This window comes from Schistocerca gregaria, chromosome X (assembly GCF_023897955.1).
Source record: "Schistocerca gregaria isolate iqSchGreg1 chromosome X, iqSchGreg1.2, whole genome shotgun sequence".
Taxonomy (NCBI): domain Eukaryota; kingdom Metazoa; phylum Arthropoda; class Insecta; order Orthoptera; family Acrididae; genus Schistocerca; species Schistocerca gregaria.
The window spans coordinates 313,875,831-313,887,484 of NC_064931.1; positions in this window are offsets into that span (position 1 = coordinate 313,875,831).

Sequence of the window (11,654 nt, forward strand, 5' to 3'; positions counted from 1 at the left end):
AATCGTAAGAACGGTCGAAATGATAACTGGAATGATGACCGGTCTGACTACAAGCATTTTGTATCAGTCCGAAAGTTCCATCACTACAAAGTAATAGGTTGCATTCAAAAACTTTTATGGGACAATTAGAGTTATCTTTGCCCCCACACTGACCATTGATGTACCAGCTGGATTTTGTGTGCTCCCATGTGGAGGGCGCGACCGCTGAGTACATGAGAAAGGTAGCGAAGACGAGCGTCTCGTTCGAAGAATTCAAAAATGCCTTCTTGGGCAAGTATTGGTCTAAAGAAACCCAGGAAAGGATCCAGAGATATGGTAGGGGCACGGTACCGGAGTCCGGTCAAATTTTTTGAAAATATGACAAAAAGGAACCAGTACCTAGACAACCCATGCAGCGGTGCGAAAATCATCAGATTATGCTACATGAAACTTCCCATCTCGTATCAACAACTGTTACACAGTCACAATATTGAGAAAGCGATGAAAACATACAAAGTGTTTATAATTAAAGTGCAGCTACTCACGGAGGTCCAGTATGGGCTGTAGTTATCGTACGGCAGGGAAACTTAGTAGATACGCTAATGCATTAATGCGGAGCCGACTTACGCTGGAAAAAATTAGTTCCAGTTTTGGCCACCGGCTGCAGATCTGGCGCCGTACACTGTTCATACGACGGTATGACGTCCACGCTGTCATTTGACAAGCCGTAACGTAAGCGAAAACTATGGCTATTGAGGAGAGAGACTGTGCGCTGTTAGTGAAACTGTTTTATGTGAACTTCAGCAATTACACTGCTACATTGAGAGAGTATCGCCGACGGAACGGTCTGAGGAGGGGCCCGATGTCATTAAATGGTTTGAAGGAGAGGGTGCCGGCCGGAGTGGCCGATTCTCGGCGCTTCAGTCTGAAACCGCGCGACCGCTACAGTCGCAGGTTCGAATCCAGCCTCGGGCAAGGATGTGTGTGATGTCCTTAGGTTAGTTAGGTTTAAGTAGTTCTAAGTTCTAGGGGACTGATGATCTCAGATGTTAAGTTCCATAGTGCTCAGAGCCATTTGAACCATTCTTTTAAGGGGATGGTAATGAAATTCGAAAGCACGGGTGAAAATGTGTGAATTCCTAAGGGACCAAACTGCTGAGGTCATCAGTCCCTTGACTTACACACGACTTAAACTAACTTATGCTAAGAACAACACACATACCCATGCCCGAGGGAGGGCTTGAACTTCCGGCGGGAGGGGCTACCCAGTCCGTGACATGGCGCCTCTAACTGCGCGGCCACTCCGCGCTGCGAAAGCATGCGTGCGTTTGGTGCGGCACCTGGAAAAGGAAGGAGTCCTATTCCAGGTTAAGTTATTGACGAGGTTGCTGTTGCTGTAACACCTTGCGGACGTGATCCGGGTAGTGATAGTGTTCGTGCAGTGTCACGAGAGTTGTCCACCCCATGGTCAACAGTACGGAAAGTTCTGAGGTATATTTTACACTCGTATAAGATCCAGACGGTGTAGCAGCTGATACCTCATGATCCGCAGTAACGTTCTGAATTTGCTCTTCGGTTTCTTGGTAGTGATAGTGTTCGTGCAGTGTCACGAGAGTTGTCCACCCCATGGTCAACAGTACGGAAAGTTCTGAGGTATATTTTACACTCGTATAAGATCCAGACGGTGTAGCAGCTGATACCTCATGATCCGCAGTAACGTTCTGAATTTGCTCTTCGGTTTCTGGCACGGATCGAAATTAATGATATGAGGCCAGGAAATATTCTGTGGACTGACGAGGCTTACTGTAACCTTTCACGAACGTGTCATTTCCAGAGGTTTTCCAGATAAATGTCCTACAAGATCGCCTGATATGAAGCCGCGTGACTTTTGGCTCTGGGGATATCTAAGAAAATATGTTTACCATGGACACGTTCGGTCCTACGTGATCTGAAGGCCACTATACAGGAACAGGTTGCTTAGATTCCACAGGAACTGCTGCGAGCAACGGTTGATCACGTCGTTTTACGGATGCAGCATCTCACCGAGGCCTCCGGTGCTCATATTGAACAAACTGTGTAAGCGGCGGTTATCAATAAAATCATCATTATGCTTTTTTCACTTGTTTGAGATTTTCTTCCCACCTCCCGTTCCTAATCCATTACACATGGAAACATTTCTATACATCTTTCATGCACCTACAGCACTAGATTTGCACCTGTTGGCCAAAATTAGAACCTTTTTTTCTTATCTTGAAAAATCGTAAATCGGCTCCGAATTAACGCATTAGAATATCTATCGAGTTTCACTGCCATACGATAATTACAGTCCACACTACTCACGTAACTGCGCTTTAATTATAGGGACTTGGTATTAATTATAACCACTCGGTAAAACGGTAGTACAGAATCAAAGTGCGTAATCTAAGGAATGTCGATAATAATAACAGCGGTGGAGGCACGTACGATGTAGAATAATTGAAGCTGAATGGGGATGCGAAATCCGCACGACTGGCTTAACACTAGACCGTATCTCCGATCGTACGGTTTATATGGTAGCTCCGCCAATGTTTCTGCCTCCAACGTTTTAGGATAACTGAGGTCAGTATCTGTTGTTGTGGCAATAAATAGCTTACGATCTGCGATTAGCTGAAATTTTGTTCCGTACATTTATGTGAGAAATTTCTTAACCTCATATTCGGGTATTATCGCTAAAGCCTCATTCTCTATTTGGCAGTAATTAAGTTGGGACAAAGATAACGTCTTTGAGACAAAATTGATTAGCTGGTCTGTCCTACTGAAAGTTTTATGCGATTAGGCAGCACTGACGCTGTGCAGGGAGGTGCGAGGGGCAAGTGTGAGACGCTTACCAGCGTAGATGGGGCCAAGCAGGAGACAAACTGACAAGGTGGCCATTAGAACTGTTAATCACGGATTTCGATGAGTATTAGGTATGTTGTGGAGCGACCTGTCCTGCGTACCTGGCTAGCGGCTTTCCATGCAACGGCTCCCAGTTTCCTAGGAAAACGTAGCTTAAGTTTCATGCCTACCAGCTATATCCGTAATGTTAGTAAGGTTTCGACCAAGCGAACGTAGTGCAGTGGTAAAGGTTCACTGTTACCACTTCGGCTGTAGGGATTTGCCAACTCTGTTATGTTTATTTGTAATGGAATGATGACAATTAAAATCTGTTCCGGACCGGGACTCAAACAAGGGTTTCAAGCTTACCACGAGCGATCGCCTTACCATTTCGCTACCCGATCACGACTCACAAGCGGAACCAAACTTCCATATATCGTCAAACATGTGTCTGCAGAATGAAATTTTTACTCTGCAGCGGAGTGTGCGCTGATGTGAAACATCCTGGCAGTTTAAAACTGTGTACCCGACCGAGACTCGAACTCGGAACCTTTGCCTTTCGCGGGCAAGTGCTCTACCATCTGAAACATCCCGCAGGCTGTGGCTAAGCCATGTCTCCGCAGTATCCTTTCTTTCAGGAGTGCTAGTTCAAATGGTTCAGATGGCTCTGAGCACTATGGGACTTAACATCTATGGTCATCAGTCCCCTAGAACTTAGAACTACTTAAACCTAACTAACCTAAGGACATCACACAACACCCAGCCATCACGAGGCAGAGAAAATCCCTGACCCCACCGGGAATCGAACCCGGGAACCCGGGCGTGGGAAGCGAGAACGCTACCGCACGACCACGAGATGCAGGCTCAGGAGTGCTAGTTCTGCAAGGTTCGCTCGAGAGCTTCTGTAAAGTTTGGAAGGTAGGAGACGAGATACTGGCAGAAGTAAAGCTGTGAGTACCGAGCGTGAGTCGTAATTCGGTAGGTTAGATGGTAGAGCACTTGCCCGTGAAAGGCAAAGGTCCCGAGTTCGAGACTCGGTCGGGCACACAGTTTTAATCTGCCAGGAAGTTTAATGTCTTACTACCCATCCCACTGTCGCAGAGGTTTTATTCCCACTGCACGAGCCATGGAACTTTTTTCCTTCTGCTCTTCAAATCGCTACCCTCACTCGCGTTTCGTCCACTATCTATCACCTGATGGACCGTGTTAATGCGTAGTCGTACCCAGACGCACGGACAATATCACAGCCCAGTATCCTGTGATCCACTTACTAGATAACTAACATGTTTACGGAGGTGACAGTAGAACTTTTGGTTTGGTCACCACGTTGGTGTGGGCGTGGAGGGGCCCAATCTCTCTAAAAAAAACTCGAATGTCGCTTCGCCGCTGTTGGCGGATCAATTTGATATTGCCGTGCCTGTGTTATTCCGAATTACGTTGCAATGTTCTTGTTACTCTGTGGATGATGACGCCCATCACCTGACTTATGCCCGTATTCGTGCAGTCTGGACGCTGGGGTGGCAAATGGTCGCCTGTTTCCTCCACGCCCCTCCATCCGTGGTCGAAACATACGCTTTCATTCGCCCGTAGGTGGTGTGTTTCCCTGCAGGCAAGACTGATACGATAGTCTGGGTCAAAGGATGGACGGTCGCCTATCTCTATGGAACCGGGAACAAATCGCTGCTCGGTCTTTGAACCCTGCTACAGAATGAACATGCGGTGACTGAATGACGTCCACGCAACTGGGCCTATTTCGTCAGTTACCTCCATGGTCTTTAGGGCGATCCCCACACAGCTGGAATGTTGGCTCGACTGTTGTGGATGTACACCACTAACACCTGTTTCAAGATCCCGATGGGCAGAGCGCCTGATATCGATGTTTTCCATTTCCTCGTCCCCTACCTACCACTGCTGTGTCGCACGTTGAAATTTAATGATTACATTTGAGTATCTCCTTTCTTGACTGCCCCTTCTTGTCGACTTCCTGTTTTTGGTGGTGTTAGGGACGATGTGGTCAGGCCTCGTGTGCTCGACCCCTGCCCATTTCGCCCCCCATTCTGCCATTGAGCCGGAGCCGTCATATACAACCTCATCTCCCATCATCCCTAACTTCCGTCTGCTTACAAGCAATGGTCAGTTTTTGCCATTTGCTTTTTCTGACGTTATTTGCACATTTGATGCACTTTTTAAGTAAAGTTTGTATTTCCGTTTCATGTCCCCCTCTCCCCTCCCCCCCCCCCCCCCAAATACTGAGTAGACTGCTGGGACATTTAAAAAAACTGTAAGGCAGTTGCTCGCGATAAGCGGAAAATCCGGGTTCGATTCCTGGTATGCTACAAATTTTCACTGTCGGTATTCCATTATACAGCTGACGGTTGTCCACATTTGCAACGGCGCATACGTTTGTTGGATTTAAGAACGACTGTAGTCGCCGAAGCGGCTGTTCCTTTGGACATGCGTGGATGCCCCAAGGAACACTGCATCATATTTATGAAGAACACAGGCACTGCAATATCGTATCGGATTGTGTAACAAACGGAGTACACATTTGAAGAAAGTTTGGTATAATGATTGATTTATTAATGAAATTACTAGGCTGGAAATGACTGTTGTGTGGATAATTTTACATGACATAATAGTATTTAGTTATATTCTGTACGAAGAAAATAAAAAAGTGCTCAGCTGCGTTTCGAACGCATACCGCCAGTGTTGTAGCCGTGAACTTCACCAACTGCTTTAAGCTCGTTCGGACAAACCACGACTAACGTTGCACATACATGTAGCTGGTACATATAAACCTTCAACATTGATTTTCGCCAAAACTAGGGGCCGTCGTATGAAAAGCCACTAGACGGGTTACTCATGATACTCTACAACATACCGAAGAGTCATAGGAAGCCGTGATTAACAGGTCTGATGGTTCCCTCGTGAGACACGTTTCAGTTGCATAAGTGTCTGTAGGCAAACAATGCAAGTATGACATGCATCTTCCTGGGTCATTTAAGGGGTAGGGAACTTGGGCCGCCTTACGAATTAATTAAGTATAATAATGAAGCCTTGGACGAACTTCATTAGTGCAGTTCTGCAAACATTTTTGACCTTAATAAAGTTATCTGTTGCTACTCGTATTTCAGAATGCAGGCTTCCTCAACGAATTTCATTGATGAAAAAGGTGTCAGCTGAGCGGCAGCGTCACGTTGAAACGGGTTTTAAAACTTGCTGATAACGCGGGAAGATTTTATCATTATCTTTTCTTGTTAGATATTCCGACGTGAGCTTGGCCCCTCCTTTCTTAGTGCGTGGCTATTTAACGCTCAGCTCGAAGAAAAGGCATTTGTTCTACTTGCGCTGTAAGCTCCTGTTGTGGAGTTGCTAGAATAATATTCTTAAATTGTACAAATGTTGCTCCCTCATGGTGCCTATTACAGTAACATGGTTAAGATAGTTGGCACATTAGGAGATATCTCGGATTAATTACTGCAGATATGTATGAAATATGGCAGGAGCGTTCGTGACCTGAAACGACAAACGATATCTATTCAAATGACATATTTAGAATTGTCACTTGTTATATCTCCTCGTTGAGTAGTCGCCGTAAATACGCGTCAGCCGAATCGATTTTTAAGAAATTTTAGTCAGAATATTTTTTTGGTTAGCAATTTTTCCAGGCAAAGTATCGGATACGTCTCTGTACTGGCCGGAACACTTTCAGGCTTTGAAGCCACAGCGAGTTTTACTGGACATCTCGGTTTTTAATTACCATCATGGGTTTGCCCAATGGCTAGAAGAGGCAGGCGGTATAGCCCACTTCTTGTAGGCTTGTGATAGTCTATTGAATTTTCCTCTCCTTTCATGCATGTAAGATCGATAACAAGCTTTCTATTTGGATTTAATCGATTGCTTTAGATGCAAGGCTCTTTATTCATCATAACCTAAATTTTCATGTAATGAAAGCTGTTTCTGATGGAACATAAAAAACAGTTTTGGTTACAACATGCAATTGCCCGAAATTATCCATCCCTTTTCACACCAGTCATTTTAGCTCCATTCAGTTTATCAGCTCTCGTGTGATTCGTCTGGAAATTATGTGTAAAATTACTAAAATTTATTGAATGTCAAAAGCGACTCTTATTCGCTGACGACCGCTCAACTAATTTTTCGACACTTTTTATGAAAAGCATTTTGGAGCAATTTAGGTATATCGGATGAAGCACAAGGTCAAAGTAGTTCGATTCAGATAACTAGTTTCATCTAAACGTCGTTTTAATTAATATTAAATAATTAAAACAACGATAACTTTCAAAATATTCTGTCTTGACAAAATCAGATTTGTACCTTTCTGTTGAAACACAATCATTTGATATGTGAAAAATTTTGTTCAATTTTAATTTGGATTTTTTGTAGTGACTTTCGTTTTCGTATTTTTTGCCCTTTTACTTCCATGTCAACTGTTTTGCTCAAGATATTGTAAACATGATTTGCGTGCAAACACAACTGGTAATCTGTGAGAATCATACTTAATGAGTGAGAAGTAATATGATAAGCCACTGATAGGCTCGGATGACCAAATGAAAAGCAGATGTCGATCCACACCTATTCTAACAAAGACGTGAACCGAAAAAGAGCTCACATGGAATAGAAATGCAAAGCGCATCGCGTAAATAAACCTGAAAAATCGCGTAATATGTAAGTACTCCAGTGCAGCGTGAGCAAGCAATCGCCTCACCAATAATACTGAACTATATAGCTTCAATTCATACATAACTCATTTCCGTACAACGAAACAAATGTCTACAATTTGCAAATCGGCAGCAGGCAGTATATCTTCATAGCTCCAGGCAAAAAAGAAATGTTCTTTGCCCGCTCGTTCATGTTACCTAAGGGAACTCAAACCTCGGTTCCAAGCAATATGATTGGCTGCTGAGGCTGCATGGTCAAAGAGGCATGCCTTGCATTATCCAACCAAAGATTAAGCTGCGGTTAGAAGACAGAAAACTTGTCTATAGTACCTTTGCGTCACACAAGTGTATAGCAACTTGCATATGAGTACCAGAAAACAGCTTTTATTAATTTCCCTCTCAATGACGAAATCAGGGGGGCCACCCGTGGGGGGGGGGGATCCCCACGGAAATTAAAAATTGCCTCCCCCTCCAATAAATTCATATTTATTTGTATAAAATATTAAAAGTCAAAATAATGTGTAAATTTAAATTCTAGTCTGGGATGATGTAATGTAATGACTAATAAGCTTTTATTGTTTTGACAAATTTCGACTGCGTTAGTAGTTGTTCTTTACGACGTTTGGAAACAACAATAGTGAAATCGTGGTAACTCTGCACTTACGATACGCGTAAAAAGGATCTATCTAAATACAAAGGCCGCCGCCTGCTACATGTTACAATAATAAGCGTCCATTGTTGTAATAAATTTCAACTTCTTGCATGCAGCTATTTTAACGGTTTGTCAGTCAACAGCTTACTATGGAATTATGCTATGTGTGTGCGGACTTCGCCAATTCATCGTATAAAAAGAAAAGATAGTGCTGAAATACAATGTCTAAACAAAAACAAAAATTGCTTATTTTCTAACAAAAGACAACGCATTGCAGATGAGTGTGGGCTTATTGAAAGAAATGCTAGTGAATATGATGGTGCATTGCGTACTGAATCTTCAGTTACTCTTCCTCTGTCTTCGAACGGAACATGTAGTATTTCTGACCCATTATTAACTAGCCATTCTAAAATATATGTTACATGTGAGACTGAGTACCTGCATAAATGGGAGTACAGGTACAAATGTTTGTATTTTGACCACGATCGGGGTGGGGTTTTTCGCAGATTGTGTGGGAAGAATTTAAAAAATAATACCGAAGCTGTACAAAAAATAGTGGAGATATTCATTTTAGTACCCTTTACCAAATTTAGAAAAGCTACTGAGAGAACGGGAAAACTAGAAAAGCACACTGAGCCACAAAAACATGCAAAAGCCATTGCACTTGAAAATCATAAATTACAGAGATTAAAAGCTCCAATTGATGGGCAGATAATTAAATAAATGAAATTGGAAAAAAATTTAAATCACCAAGCAGTGTCTTCTTTAATTCGAAGCATGTATTTCGTTGCTAACGAAGAATTTGCTCGCACAACAAAATATGGATCTCTAAACGTAAGATAGTACTGAAAAGAGACGTTAATCTTGAAAAGTCGGTTCAATTTCAGACTGAAAGGCCCACATATGTTAGCAAATATACTGCTTCAGAATTATTAAATTGCGTTAGTGAGGTTCTAGAAAATGACAATTCTCTATGCTAAATACTTTCCCTTAATGGCAGACGAATCTACTGGTTTCTAACCAAAGTGAACTGCCTTTTCTAATTCATTATGTTGCGCTACCTACGTCTTTTGTAGTGAAGGAAAAGATTTTTCGTGTCGTCGCGTTGTCACTGTAGCCTTGTGACATGGGAAGCAAGGAGAGGATGTTGTTTGATGGCCGGTATCCTCTTTCTATAACACAACTGCACGCATTTATTAACATGGTTCTTTATTAATAAGAATAGGAAAGCTACTTAACTCAAGATAGTCCAGGTGTTGTAGTACAATCTCTCTGTAATAGTCCACATTAGCCTCACTGCTGGTGAAGTACGAAGTCCCACTACGTACACTATTTTGGTCTCTAGGTTCTGACTGATTCTGAGCTAACTGTGACTGCGACTCTCACTGGGCTGTGACTGATGACTCGGCTCGCTGATTCACTGGATGACTGACCGAAACTAACTGGGCCCTACGGTTTTTTTTCTTTATTGTTATTTTTATCACCTAATACAAGGCGGGCTGTCAGCAGCAGAGTACGCTGCTCTTCAGCCTTGAGTTTGACAACAAGTATTTACATAAAGGAGGCACAGAGAAGACAATCATAACGGCAGGCAAACAATGAAGACACTAAAAAACAAAAAACATGGAGCCGTTCACGCTGGACGAGAATCATCACGAACTCTAGTCGACATGGTGCACATAACACGGATGATGGCGACGGTACACGTGAACAGTGCTGGTGTGACGGAGATAGAACACTAAACACATCGAAGGCACACACACGAGACACTGATGGCGATAATCTCCGGCCCGCGAATGTTCACTGAGCGTGTGCGAGTCCGAGGACCTGCCAAGGGAGGGGGAGGAGGATGGGGAGTGGGACAGGGAGAGGGGAGGGCAGATGCCATGGGCAAGGGAGATAGGGGGAGGGGAGGAAAAAAGGGGGGAGCCTGGGGGAAGAGGGGTGGAGGGAGGGGACAGGGGAAAAGGAAAGAGAAGGGAGGGAGGGTGCCAGGAGGAGAGGACACGGGAAGTGGGGGTGGGGAGGATCAAAGTTGATGGGAGGGGTAGATGTGGGGGGGAAAAGGAAAGAGAAGGGAGGGAGGGTGCCAAGAGGAGAGGACACGGGAAGTGGGGGCGGGGAGGATCAAAGTTGATAGGAGGGGTAGATGTAGGAGAGGAGGACATCATCAGGGAGTGGGAGCTGGCGGAAGCCACCTTGGGAGAGGGTAAGGAGGGTGGAGAGATGGAGACCAGGTGGGACGTGGGAATACAGGCACGGCAGCGGGCGGGGGTGGGAGAGGATGGGCGAGACAAGCGGGGGAGGAGGGTCAAGTTTGCAGGAGATGTAGAGGATCCATATCCTTTCAAGGAAAAGGAGGGGGTGGGGGAAAGGAATGAGATTGTACAGGATCCGCGTGGGGGAGTGGAGACGGATGCGATAGGCGAGGCGCAGAGCATGGCGTTCAAGGATTTGAAGGGACTTATAAAAGGTAGGGGGGGGGGGGGGCGGAGATCCAGGCCGGATGGGCGTAGCAGAGGATAGGGCGGATGAGGGATTTATAGCTGTGGAGGATGGTGGAGGGTTCCAGACCCCACGTACGGCCCGAAAGGAGCTTGAGGAGACGGAGTCGGGAGTGTGCCTTGGGTTGGATTGTCCGGAGATGGTGGGTCCAGGAGAGGCGACGGTCGAGGTTGAAGCCAAGGTATTTGAGGGTGGGAGTGAGGGCGATATGACGGCCATAGACAGTGACATAGAAATCAAGGAGGCGGAAGGAAGGGGTGGTTTTGCCTACAATGATCGCCTGGGTTTTGGAGGGATTGACCTTGAGCAACCACTGGTTGCACCAAGCGGTGAACCGGTCAAGATGGGATTGGAGAAGGTGTTGGAGTGCTGCAGGGTTGGGGCAAGGGCAAGGGCAAGGAAGGCGGTATCATTGGCAAACTGGAGAAGGTGGACGAGGGTGACGTCGGCGGCATGTCCGCCGTATACAAAAGGTACAGAAGGAGGGAGCGGACGGAGCCTTGGGGCACACCGGCGGAGGGAAACAAGGTGTAGGAATCCGTGTTATGGACGGTGACATAGGAAGGACGTTGGGAGAGAAAGGAGCCGATCAGACGGACGTAGTTAATGGGAAGGCCGAAGGTTTGGAGCTTGAAGAGGAGACCGGAATGCCATACGCGATCATAAGCTCGTTCGAGGTCCAGAGAGAGGAAGATAGCGGATCGATGGGAAATAAGATGGTCGGAAAGAAGATGAGTGAGGTGAAGGAGAAGGTCGCCGGAAGAGAAGGATGGCTGAAAGCCACATTGGGTAACTGGAAGGAATCGGTGCTGGTGGAGATGCTGGTGGATGCGGCAGGTGAGGATAGATTCCAGGACCTTGCTGAAGTCCGAGGTAAGGCTGATGGAATGGTAGGAAGAGACAGCGGACGGCGGTTGCAGGTTTAACGAGCATCAGGATACGGGAGGATTTCCACAGGTCGGGGTAGTAACCGGTGGACAGGA